Below are 12055 nucleotides of genomic sequence, written 5' to 3'. Positions count from 1 at the left end.
GTTGTAGCCCATCTGTGTACTTAACGGTTCAGGCTCTAGAATGTCTCATTGCACTGTTGGTTTTGGATGGGTTAACATTTTTCCAGTTAACTCATATTGGCTTCTGGTTGGGGAGGGGCGGGGGCAGAAACATCTGGTAATAATATATCTTTAATAGCAGACTGACTCTGGAAAAGTGTGGATACATTTCTTACAAAATGAGAGTAGGTTCAGTTTAATGAATCATAGAATAATAGAATCATAGAATCAAAGAGTTGGAAGAGACCTCATGGGCCATCCAGTCCAACCCCCTGCCAAGAAGCAGGAATATTGCATTCAAATCACCCCTGACAAATGGCCATCCAGCCTCTGTTTAAAAGCTTCCAAAGAAGGAGCCTCCACCACACTCCAGGGCAGAGAGTTCCACTGCTGAACGGCTCTCACAGTCAGGAAGTTCTTCCTCATGTTCAGATGGAATCTCTTTTCTTGTAGTTTGAAGCCATTGTTCCACGTCCCAGTTTCCAGGGAAGCAGAAAACAAGCTTGCTCCCTCCTCCCTGTGACTTCCTCTCACATATTTATACATGGCTATCATGTCTCCTCTCAGTCTTCTCTTCTTCAGGCTAAACATGCCCAGCTCTTTAAGCTGCTCCTCCTCCTTGTTCTCCAGACCCTTGATCATTTTAGTTGCCCTCCTCTGGATACATTCCAGTTTGTCAATATCTCTCTTCAATTGTGGTGCCCAGAATTGGACACAATATTCCAGGTGTGGTCTAACCAAGACAGAATAGAGGGGTAGCATAACTTCCCTGGATCTAGACACTATACTCCTATAGATGCAGGCCAAAATCCCATTGGTTTTTTTGCTGCCCCATCACATTGTTGCCTCATGTTTAACTAGTTGTCCATGAGGACTCCAAGATCTTTTTCACACGTACTGCTCTCGAGCCAGGCATTGTCCCCCATTCTGTATCTTTGCATTTGTCCCTGTTGAACTTCGTTTTGTTAGTTTTGGCCCATCTCTCTAATCTGTTAAGATCATTTTGAATTCTGCTCCCCTCCTCTGGACTATTGGCTATCCCTCCCAATTTGGTGTCGTCTGCAAACTTGATGATCCTGCCTTCTAGCCCTTCATCTAAGTCATTAATAAAGATGTTGAACAGGACCGGGCCCAGGATGGAGCCCTGCTTGTGGCAGTCCGCTCGTCACTTCTTTCCAGGATGAAGAGGAAGCATTGGTGAGCATCCTCTGGGTTCGTCCATTTAATCAATTACAGATCCACCTCACCGTAGTTTTGCCTAGCCCACATTGGACTAGTTTATTTGCCAGAAGGTCATGGGGGACCTTGTTGAAGGCCTTACTGAAATCCAGGTACGCTACATCCACTGCATTCCCCGCATCTACCCAGTTTGTAACTCTATCGAAAAAGAGATCAGATTAGTCTGGCATGACTTGTTTTTGATAAATCCATGTTGACTTTTGCTATGACCACATTTGTTTCTAAGTGTTTGCAGACCACTTCCTTAACAATCTTTTCCAGAATCTTGCCTGGTATCGACGTGAGGCTGACCGGACGGTAGTTGTTTGGGTCATCCTTTTTTCCCTTCTTGAAGATTGGGACCACATTGGCCCTCCTCCAATCTGCTGGAACTTCTCCCGTTCTCCAAGAACTCTCAAAGATGGTTGCCAATGGTTCCGAAATGACTTCCGCTAATTCCTTCAATACTCTGGGGTGTAGTTGATCTGGCCCTGGGGACTTGAACTCGTTAAGAGCGGCCAGGTATTCTTGGATGACTTGTTTCCCAATTTGGGGTTGGATGTCCTCTAATCCCTCATCCACTCCATCTTGCTGAGGTTGAAGATGACTTTCTTTTTGTGAGAAGACCGAGGTAAAGAAAGCATTAAGTAGTTCTGCTTTTCCCCTATCCCCTGTCAGCATTGCCCCATCTTGTCCTCAAAGAGGCCCTATCACCTCCTTGTTCTTCCCTTTTCTACTGACATAAGAAAAGACATCCTTTTTATTGTTTTTAATGTCTCTGGCAAGCCTGAGCTTGTTTTGTGCTTTAGCCTTGCAGACCTTTTCCCTACAGGAGTTGGTTATTCAAAGTATTTTTAACTTACTGCAGCTGCAGGGACATTAAGCTTCCCAGTCAGGTGCATTCACCATCTTCATACACACCCCTGCCCTTTTTTCTGTGAAAATTGCTGAGCTTCAGTAGTTGGGCCCTTCTGGACCTCTGAGTTTTTAAAGTACTGAAGCACTGCCTATATGAACACTTAAATTATTAATTGAAAGTAAACAATCATTTTGCCATTAATTTTCTTATTGTGTTTATTCTGCAAGGGGGAGGTGTAGCTTTGACTCTGAAACCTGTTCTCCCAACATAAAACAATGCATGAGTGGGGCATTCTGCAAAATGGTTTTGCCTTGCAAGAAAAAAAAATTAATTAAAAGGAGAAATTCACAACGCTGAGCTTGAGATTAGTTTTATTGATTGTATTATATGCCAACTGTTTTTAACTGTGATAATTGTTCTAACTGCTGTTTTGTAGGTAAAGGTAAAGGTAGTCCCCTGACATTAAGTCCAGTCATGTCTGACTCTGGGGTGTGGTGCTCATCTCCATTTCTAAGCCGAAGAGCCAGCATTGTCCGTAGACACCTCCAAGGTCATGTGGCCGTCATGACTGCATGGAGCGCCGTTACCTTCCCGCCGGAGCGCTACCTATTGATCTACTCACATTTGCATGTTTTTTTGAACTGCTAGGTTGGCAGAAGCTAGGGCTGACAGCGGAAGCTCACGCCGCTCCCTGGAATCGAACCTGCGACCTTTCGATCAACAAGCTCAGCAGCTCAGTGCTTTAACCCACTGCGCCACCGGAGGCTCCTTATGTGTAATTTGTGTAGGCATCGAATTGTGCCTTTTTGTAAGCCACCCTGAGTCCCCCCTCGGGGGTTGAGAAGGGCGTAGAAGTACTTGAAATAAATAAAATCAGTGTCCTGGTGAAGCCATTGAACTGTACAGTTACTTAAATTTTGTTTTTTAAAAAGAAGTGATCAGGGGGAAAGGTGAAAACTTTGGTTTTGCAGCCAGAGGATTCATAGCAAATTATGACCAGGCAACAGCAGCAAAGAAAGGGTACACCCACAATAGACAGCACAGGCCCCAAAGTCATTGTTGAAGTGGCTTCGCATTACTGAGCAGCCCTAACACGGGATTTGCCCATGATCGAAAAAGACTGCTTCAGTGTGACGTGAAGATTTTTCTACATTGATGTCATGTGATGTTAAATTTATTCATGTTTAGAGAGCCTTCAGTGCAGCTTCCAAGCCTCATATGATAGTGCCACAGGACTCATGTGGCCAACCAGCATCAGTGTTGTCAAGATGACAAAAGTTATGAATGAAGAACAGGCAAGCTAGAGGAGGCTGCAACAGTTTCCTCTCTTCTCTCCTTCTGCTGGACTCAGGCATGTAGTATGGTGATCAGATCATGATATGAATAAACATAACAGTTTAAATAATGCACCAGTAAGGCCTTCTCGCGAACCACCATGAGAATTTCGGGGGGGGGGGGGGGGCTTGAGGGGCTTCAGCCTCCCCCCCCCCCCCCCGAAATTCTCATGGTGGTTCGCGAAAAGGCCTTACTGGTGCATTATTTAAACTGTTATGTTTATTCATATCATGATCTGATCACCATGCTCAATATATCCCATATGCATGGGGGTATTGGGGTAATGATACAAAAGGTTTGCTAGGCTAGACCCTCTTTCACTCAGACTCAGCCCCCCCCGAAACTCAGCCCCCGCCGAAACCCTCCCTGAAAAAAAATAGCCCCCCCCCCCCCCGAAACGAAATCCTGGCTACGGGCCTGGCTGGACTAATAAGTTCCAACTACTTTGACACTTTCAACTCGGTTTGCAGCAACTGAAGCAAGCCAAGAACAAAGCAGAAAAGGCAGAGGAAGAGAAAAAGCAGGTACATTTCAAAAGCAGCTGAAAAAGTGGGACAACAGTGGATTAATACTGACTGTCTCTGTCAAATGAGGACAGTTGGGGAGGTTGATCACAGCCTATTTCTATGATTTCCCTAGGAATTAAGCAGGGGCCCAGATATTGCAGAACGTCAGACAATCCTGACTTGACAATCTTAAAAATGCACCCTTTCTTCACTTCCACTTCCACCCCACTCCCAACCCCCACCCCTACTTGGTTTGTGCTGACATTGGGGAATATACTGGAGAGAAGAACAGAAATTTACCTCAAAGATTTTGTTCCGGATAGGCAAAACCGGGCTAGACTCCAGTGTGGTCAAGTGTATGGCTAGTGGTAGAACATGGTGCCTTATACTGTGTGGTTAATCTGTGTGGATAGTTCATAGACACATTTTGGAAGAATCATAGAATCATAGAATCATAGAATCAAAGAGTTGGAAGAGACCTCATGGGCCATCCAGTCCAACCCCCTGCCAAGAAGCAGGAATATTGCATTCAAATCACCCCTGACAAATGGCCATCCAGCCTTTGCTTAAAAGCTTCCAAAGAAGGAGCCTCCACCACACTCCGGGGCAGAGAGTTCCACTGCTGAACGGCTCTCACAGTCAGGAAGTTCTTCCTAATGTTCACATGGAATCTCCTCTCTTGTAGTTTAAAGCCATTGTTCTGCGTCCTAGTCTCCAAGGAAGCAGAAATCAAGCTTGCTCCCTCCTCCCTGTGGCTTCCTCTCACATATTTATACATGGCTATCATATCTCCTCTCAGCCTTCTCTTCTGCAGGCTAAACATGCCCAGTTCCCTAAGCCGCTCCTCATACGGCTTGTTCTCCAGACCCTTGATCATTTTAGTCGCCCTCCTCTGGACACATTCCAGCTTGTCAATATCTCTCTTGAATTGTGGTGCCCAGAATTGGACACAATATTCCAGAAGTGGTCTAACCAAAGCAGAATAGAGGGGTAGCATTACTTCCTTAGATCTAGACACTATGCTCCTATTGATGCAGGCCAAAATCCCATTGGCTTTTTTTGCCGCCACATCACATTGTTGGCTCATGTTTAACTTGTTGTCCACGAGGACTCCAAGATCTTTTTCACACGTACTGCTCTCGAGCCAGGCGTCACCCATTCTGTATCTTTGCATTTCATTTTTCCTGCCAAAGTGGAGTATCTTGCATTTGTCACTGTTGAACTTCATTTTGTTAGTTTTGGCCCATCTCTCTAATCTGTCTAGATTGTTTTGAATTCTGTTCCTGTCCTCTGGACTATTGGCTATCCCTCCCAATTTGGTGTCGTCTGCAAACTTGATGATCATGCCTTCTAGCCCTTCATCTAAGTCGTTAATAAAGATGTTGAACAGGACCAGGGCCAGGAGGGAACCCTGCGGCACTCCACTTGTCACTTCTTTCCAAGATGAAGAGGAAGCATTCATGTCTAGAGAGCCTTCAGTGCAGCTTCCAAGCCTCATATGATAGTGCCACAGGACTCATGTGGCCAACCAGCATCAGTGTTGTCAAGATGTCAAAAGTTATGAATGAAGAACAGGCAAGCTAGAGGAGGCTGCAATAGTTTCCTCTCTTCTCTCCTTCTGCTGGACTAATGAGTTCCAACTACTTTGACACTTTCACCTCGGTTTGCAGCAACTGAAACAAGCCAAGAACAAAGCAGAAAAGGCAGAGGAAGAGAAAAAGCAGGTACATTTCAAAAGCAGCTGAAAAAGTGGGATTAATACTGACTGTCTCTGTCAAATGAGGACAGTTGGGGAGGTTGATCACAGCCTATTTGTATGATTTCCCTAGGAATTAAGCATGGGTCCAGATATTGCAGAACCTCAGACAATCCTGACTTGACAATCTTAAAAATGCACCCTTTCTTCACTTCCACTTCCACCCCACTCCCAACCGCCACCCACTACTTGGTTTGTGCTGACATTGGGGAATATACTGGAGAGAAGAACAGAAATTTACCTCAAAGATTTTGTTCCGGATAGGCAAAACCAGGCTAGACTCCAGTGTGGTCAAGTGTATGGCTAGTGGTAGAACATGGTGCCTTATACTGTGTGGTTAATCTGTGTGGATAGTTCATAGACACATTTTGGAAGAAGCCTACATCTTGTAGTTTTCCACATAGCAATAACTAGTTATTTGACAAACCCCAGTTAAATTGGATAAGCCATTGAAACCAACTATATGTTACAGAGACTCGTCTCCATCTGCTGCATGAGAAAGGCCTGGAAGACATTTGGCCAATTTGACTAAAGCAGATGGACTGAGGAAGTCCAGATCCAATAAGGAGTGTGTACTAAGAACTGTCATCCGTAGTTCTCTGCAAATCTGTTTTAGATTTGAAGCTGCCTTCCCTGTGTACTGCATGATCCTATATCCTGGAGTTTTATGTTTCTTTCCTATATTCTGGTTTTTGAGGGAAGGAAATCATCTGGCAGATGAAAATATCCAGAAGAACTCAAACTTTGGCACACTTCTGCATTTACTGACATACACTAACAAAATCACAACACAGACATATACAACAAGAGAAAGTCGCAGAAAACATTTTGGCTGATAAGTGCCGTAAAAAATTCCAAAACAGTAAATTCCAAAACAGTAAGTCTGTTTGTTGAAGCAAAAACAAGAAAGACTAACCAAATCTATGGTAGCATGAGCATTGTTATTCCAAAAAAGACAAAGGACATTTCATTATAATCAGGATTTCTGGTGATATGGGACAGAAAATCATATAAATTGACTGACCCAGTTTTCCAGTCCCTAAAATTAATGCTGAAAGGAGACAAGTAAATTCAATAAACAAGTATCCAAAACCTTTCCTTTAGTATTAATACAAGAGCTCCTCCTAGTGCTAAGAATGTTCATCAACCATGACTGTTTGTTCATTTTGCAAATTGGAAATTCTGTGCTTGGATTTAACATTGTAAAAAATGAAAAACAGTGATATCTTGAGTTAAGAGTTTAATTTGTTCCATGACCCTCATCTGACCATTTAATGAAAGTCAAAACTAGCTTTAAACTGTGGTTGCTGGACAACAAATTCCCAAAAAGTGCTTGAAAGAAAGTGATTTGAATGCAATATTCCTGCTTCTTGGCAGGGGGTTGGACTGGATGGCCCATGAGGTCTCTTCCAACTCTTTGATTCTATGATTCTATGATTCTTGTGTGCATCAGTGTTATGCTGCTGCGGCACTTCACCTATGCCGCAATTTGAGACTCAAACTGGTTTCCGGGATTTATATGTAATCATCTGCACAGTGAAACCATTTTCTTCAGTACTGGTTTAAAACTGCATTGCACATGGTGTAGATGGGGCCTCTAGCAAGGAATGCTGGGAGGTGCAATCCAACGAAACCAGGAAGGCCACACTCTGCACATGCTTAAATTGAACTCAGGATGAACAGGGCTTGTTCAAGCAACACTTTTGAAGTCTCATTGAATCAGTGGGGCTAATCAAATCACAGTTAGATTCAGGTAGGAGGGCGACTAAAATGATCAAGGGTCTGGAGAACAAGCCCTATGAGGAGCGGCTTAAGGAGCTGGGCATGTTTAGCCTGAAGAAGAGAAGGCTGAGAGGAGATATGATAGCCATGTATACATATGTGAGAGGAAGCCACAGGGAGGAGGGAGCAAGCTTGTTTTCTGCTTCCTTGGAGACTAGGACGCGGAACAATGGCTTCAAACTACAAGAGAGGAGATTCCATCTGAACATGAGGAAGAACTTCCTGACTGTGAGAGCCGTTCAGCAGTGGAACTCTCTGCCCCAGAGTGTGGTGGAGGTTCCTTCTTTGGAAGCTTTTAAACAGAGGCTGGATGGCCATCTGTCAGGGGTGCTTTGAATGCAGTATTTTTGCTTCTTGGCAGGGGGTTGGACTGGATGGCCCATGAGGTCTCTTCCAATTTTGATTCTATGATTCTATGATTCTATGATTCAGGTGTATGTGTGGTGAGTTTAGCATTTATTTCCTTGGAAAATGCAAAATGACAAGCAACCATTAGGCAAGACATATCTAATTCATTGATTAATATCTTTTCACTAGAACACAACATTCCTAATCTATTAATTTGTATTTGTATTTAGATTTATAACATCATTTGAGCTGAAATATAGAATTCTCATTCTTCTCCTACTATCCTACTATCCTATCACTTTACTTGTACAAGAAAATACCCTCCCTTCTGCTTTTTTTGTTTCTTGCTTACCCCTTGGTTTTCCCTTTACCCCTTAATTATATGGTCATTTAGGTGTCAATCCACTCTGGGCTTGTTGAATTTGAAAAGACCTATTAAAATGCCAAGCCTATTTCAAAGATAAGGTTCAGCACATTGGTATCACAAAGATAAGGTTCGGCACATTGATATCTTCCTTAAAATTGGATTCAGAGATATGGGCACCATCACCACCCTTCTTGTAAATCCCAATCTAAATCCTCATGTGTTTCATTTCCTGAGAATTGTGTTTAGGATTACAGTCATAATCCCTTTAGGGAATGGGGGCTATTTATTTATTTTTATTTATTTATTATTTGAACTTATATGCCGCCACTCCCCTGGGGCTCGGAGCGGCTTACAAGAACAGGCTAAAATCTAACAAAATTTAAAAGCAATTTAAAACAATTTTAAAAACAGCAATATCAAACATTAAAAGCCTGTCGAAACAGATATGTCTTACATGCCCTGCGGAAAGCTGGTAAGTCCCACAAGGCACGGACTTCAGGTGGCAGAGTATTCCAGAGTGATGGTGCCACTGCTGTGAAGGCTCTGCGTCTGGTGCTGTTAGACGCAAGGTCTTGACACTGGGGACTTCCAATAGATCTTGGTCCTCAGAACGGAGGGATCTCTGGGGTTGGTAGGGGGTGAGGGGTCCCTCAGGTACATTGGCCCCAGACCATGCAAGGCCTTAAAGGTGAGTACCATCACTTTGAAAGTGATCCGGTGCTCAATTGGTAACCAATGCAGCTGTAGTAAGATTGGTGTTATGTGGCATCTAATTGGAATTCCCGCAAGAAGCCGAGCAGCTGCATTTTGTACCAACTTGATCGCCGACAGAGGAAGGCCAATGTAGAGGGCGTTACAGTAGTCCAGTCTTGAGATGACCGTGGCCTGGATCACCGTAGCTAGGTCATCCCTGGACAGGTAGGAGGCCAACCGTCTAGCCTGCCGCAGATGAAAGAAGGCAGTTCTGCTAACGGCAGAGACCTGGGCCTCCATCGTCAGCAGAGGGTCCAAAAGGACTCCCAGACTCTTTACCAATGATGACGGGCCTAGCGCCTCGCCATCCAGGGTAGGCAGCCATGAGAAGCAGACTCCAAAATCTCCCCCTTTGGCATTGAGGACGCATCCTGGCTCATCTCGGGACTCTCAAATGGCTCTCCATTTATCAGGGAAGCTCTATGCAAAGTTAAGGGAGACTCCTTGGGATAGTTTTTATGTGCCATTAGCTATAGCAGGAGCAGGGAACCTGTGATGTTAGTGCTACTGCTGGTGGGAACAAGTCCCACAACATCTGCAGGACCGGATTCTCACCTTCTAGTGATGGACTTGCCAGGCAGTTTGTCATCTACTACTGCCAAGTTGTATTTCTCATCTCTCACCATGGCATAATCAGTTGCCAAACCCCAGAGACCACATCAAGGAAGGACAGTATGTTAACTGCAACCTGAAAGATACCACAACCCAAGGCTGGATACTCATTAAAGGATTACATTGAGACAAAAAAGACCATTATTGGCAAAACAGATGAGATTTTCCCTCCTGACCACAATAAATTTTGCTTTCCATTACCTATGAGTAATCACTACCAACGGTGGTAACTATTGATATTTGCAAGACTTCTTTATTTAAAACCTTTTAAATAAGGGCTGAGAAGAGCGGTATACAAATAAAGTAAATAAAAGTAAATAAATAAATCTTGCAGTATGACTGTCAATTTCATAGAATCATAGAGTTGGAATGGGCCTCCTGTGCCACTGAATCCAAGGCCCAGCTTAATGTATCTCCAGCAGGAAGCTGTTTAACTTTTTATGAAGACTCTACCATTTCTCTAGACTGGGTCTACACAACCTAGCAGTTGTAAAGGGCCAATATTAAAGAAAAACTTATGCGGATCATCTCACCTCCTTCCATTTGTGTCTAATCATGATTGACTACAAATAGTCATGAGACCACACATTTACCCTGCCCCCTCTCTGCCCCCCCCACCTCGCCCTCGCTGGCATGAGTCTGGGCTTAACCTTTGCTGAACGATTCTTTCTCAAGTGTTATACATGTCATGTAAGGGGTGGCACCTACATCCATTTTGACCAGTTCTTTCCTGTTTAGAAAGGTAAGCATTCCTGGATTTGTGGTGACCATGCAAAACAGGGTCTACTTCATAGAGATGTGCAAGTAGAGTGTCTCTTTCTTTCTGCGTTAAGGTCCTGACACTGAATTGGTAACAAGAAAGGGGGCCTGTGTGCTACTTCTGTCCTTGTTTATGATGCTCATGCATACAAAATGACAGCATTCGGGAAGAAGACATGTAGTGGTGAAAAGTAGAAAGCTAAATGTTTGAATATTTAGGATCCAAAGTATTGGTATGTTGGTTGTAATCCCACCTCTGCAACATTTTCCCAAATAGCAGCTGAAGAGGGAATTATCTAGATTGGTACTCTGGTCCAAGAGATATGGAGACGCCTTCCCCCTCATGAGCATCTTAAGTTACTATCTTAAGCAAAAAAAATAGAGGCACTTTAATGAGGTGGAAATACCCCCCAGCTTTCCCATGTTGTCTATGGTTCTGTTTTCTCTGGTCTTAAAATTTCTCAGTTCTTTTTCATTTCTGCTTTCATTTTTCCCCATGCTTTATTGCTGCAAATGGAGTTCAAAGCAGGCGCGCTTGGTGGGGACTCAAGACAGGGTCTTTTCTGTGGTGACCCCCCGACTCTGGAACACCCTCCCAAAAGATCTTAGACAGGCCCCTACATTGGCAATCTTTAGAAAGAACTTGAAGACCTGGCTGTTCCGATGTGCCTTCCCAGATTAGGAATCTCCAATACCAAGTCCCAGAAGCACTTTACTAGAACTAAGATTGCTCCACACCGCACACTGCACTTACCCTATAATCCTACATACCTCCTGTCACATCAGCACTTTTAATCTTGTACCCATTACTCTGGCCCGGCCCAGTTTTTATAGTGTCTTGATGTATTGTTTATTGCTTGTTGTTAATATTGCTTTAACTGTTTTTAATTTGCTTTAGGTGTTGTATTGTGTTTTGAGGCCTTGGCCTATGTAAGCCGCATCGAGACCTTCGGGAGATGCTAGCGGGGTACAAATAAAGTTAATAATAATAATAATAAATAATTCAAAGTACAAGAGTAGTTTCTCCTACATTTATTCAACCATGAGGAGAGAAGATAGTGTAGTATTGCCCTTCCCAATGGACTCAGACACGAGTAAACTGTCACAGTCTCTTCAAGGATTTTTCCTCACTAGCTATTGCCATTGTGAGGAGTCGTTATTAAACTGCTGCCACCAATTGTAACGATGACCGTTTTAATGCCACCGAATGTGAAGGTGCGAGTGGTAAAACACCCACTGCCACCTTATCTATGAGGGAAGCCGGGCAACGATCAATATCAGCCTAGGAACTATTTTATAAAGGGACTGTTTCTGGCTGACTTTATTATTGCAGGCCGTTCAACTTAGAAGAAACTGTATCAGGCAAGGCTTGAGGAAAAAGTAACAAGTTTATTTTAACAGGAGTATAACAATGTATAACTGTTCTTCAAAAGAGGCATAAATCTTGATGGTTACATTGGAAAGGTTTCATGAGTAAACTCAGGCAAACACTTCATAAGGTTTCACAGCTGGCACAACAGGCTTAAACCCAGCCAAACCTTGATTCTTAATTCAGAATCAACAACCCCCTGTACTGGGTCCTTCTCTGGAACCACTTTGGTCACCAATTGATTCCCTGAATCTCTAAGAGATTCAGTTTTTCCCTATAGCACACTGGCTACAGACACATTCCCTGAATCTCCACCAAAAGATTCAGTGTCCTCTCAGTAGCTCTCCGGCCACTGACTGACTTTTTAAAACAC

The sequence above is a fragment of the Anolis sagrei genome, chromosome 1, assembly GCF_037176765.1.
Source record: "Anolis sagrei isolate rAnoSag1 chromosome 1, rAnoSag1.mat, whole genome shotgun sequence".
Lineage (NCBI taxonomy): Eukaryota > Metazoa > Chordata > Lepidosauria > Squamata > Dactyloidae > Anolis > Anolis sagrei.
This window is presented reverse-complemented; position numbering follows the sequence as displayed.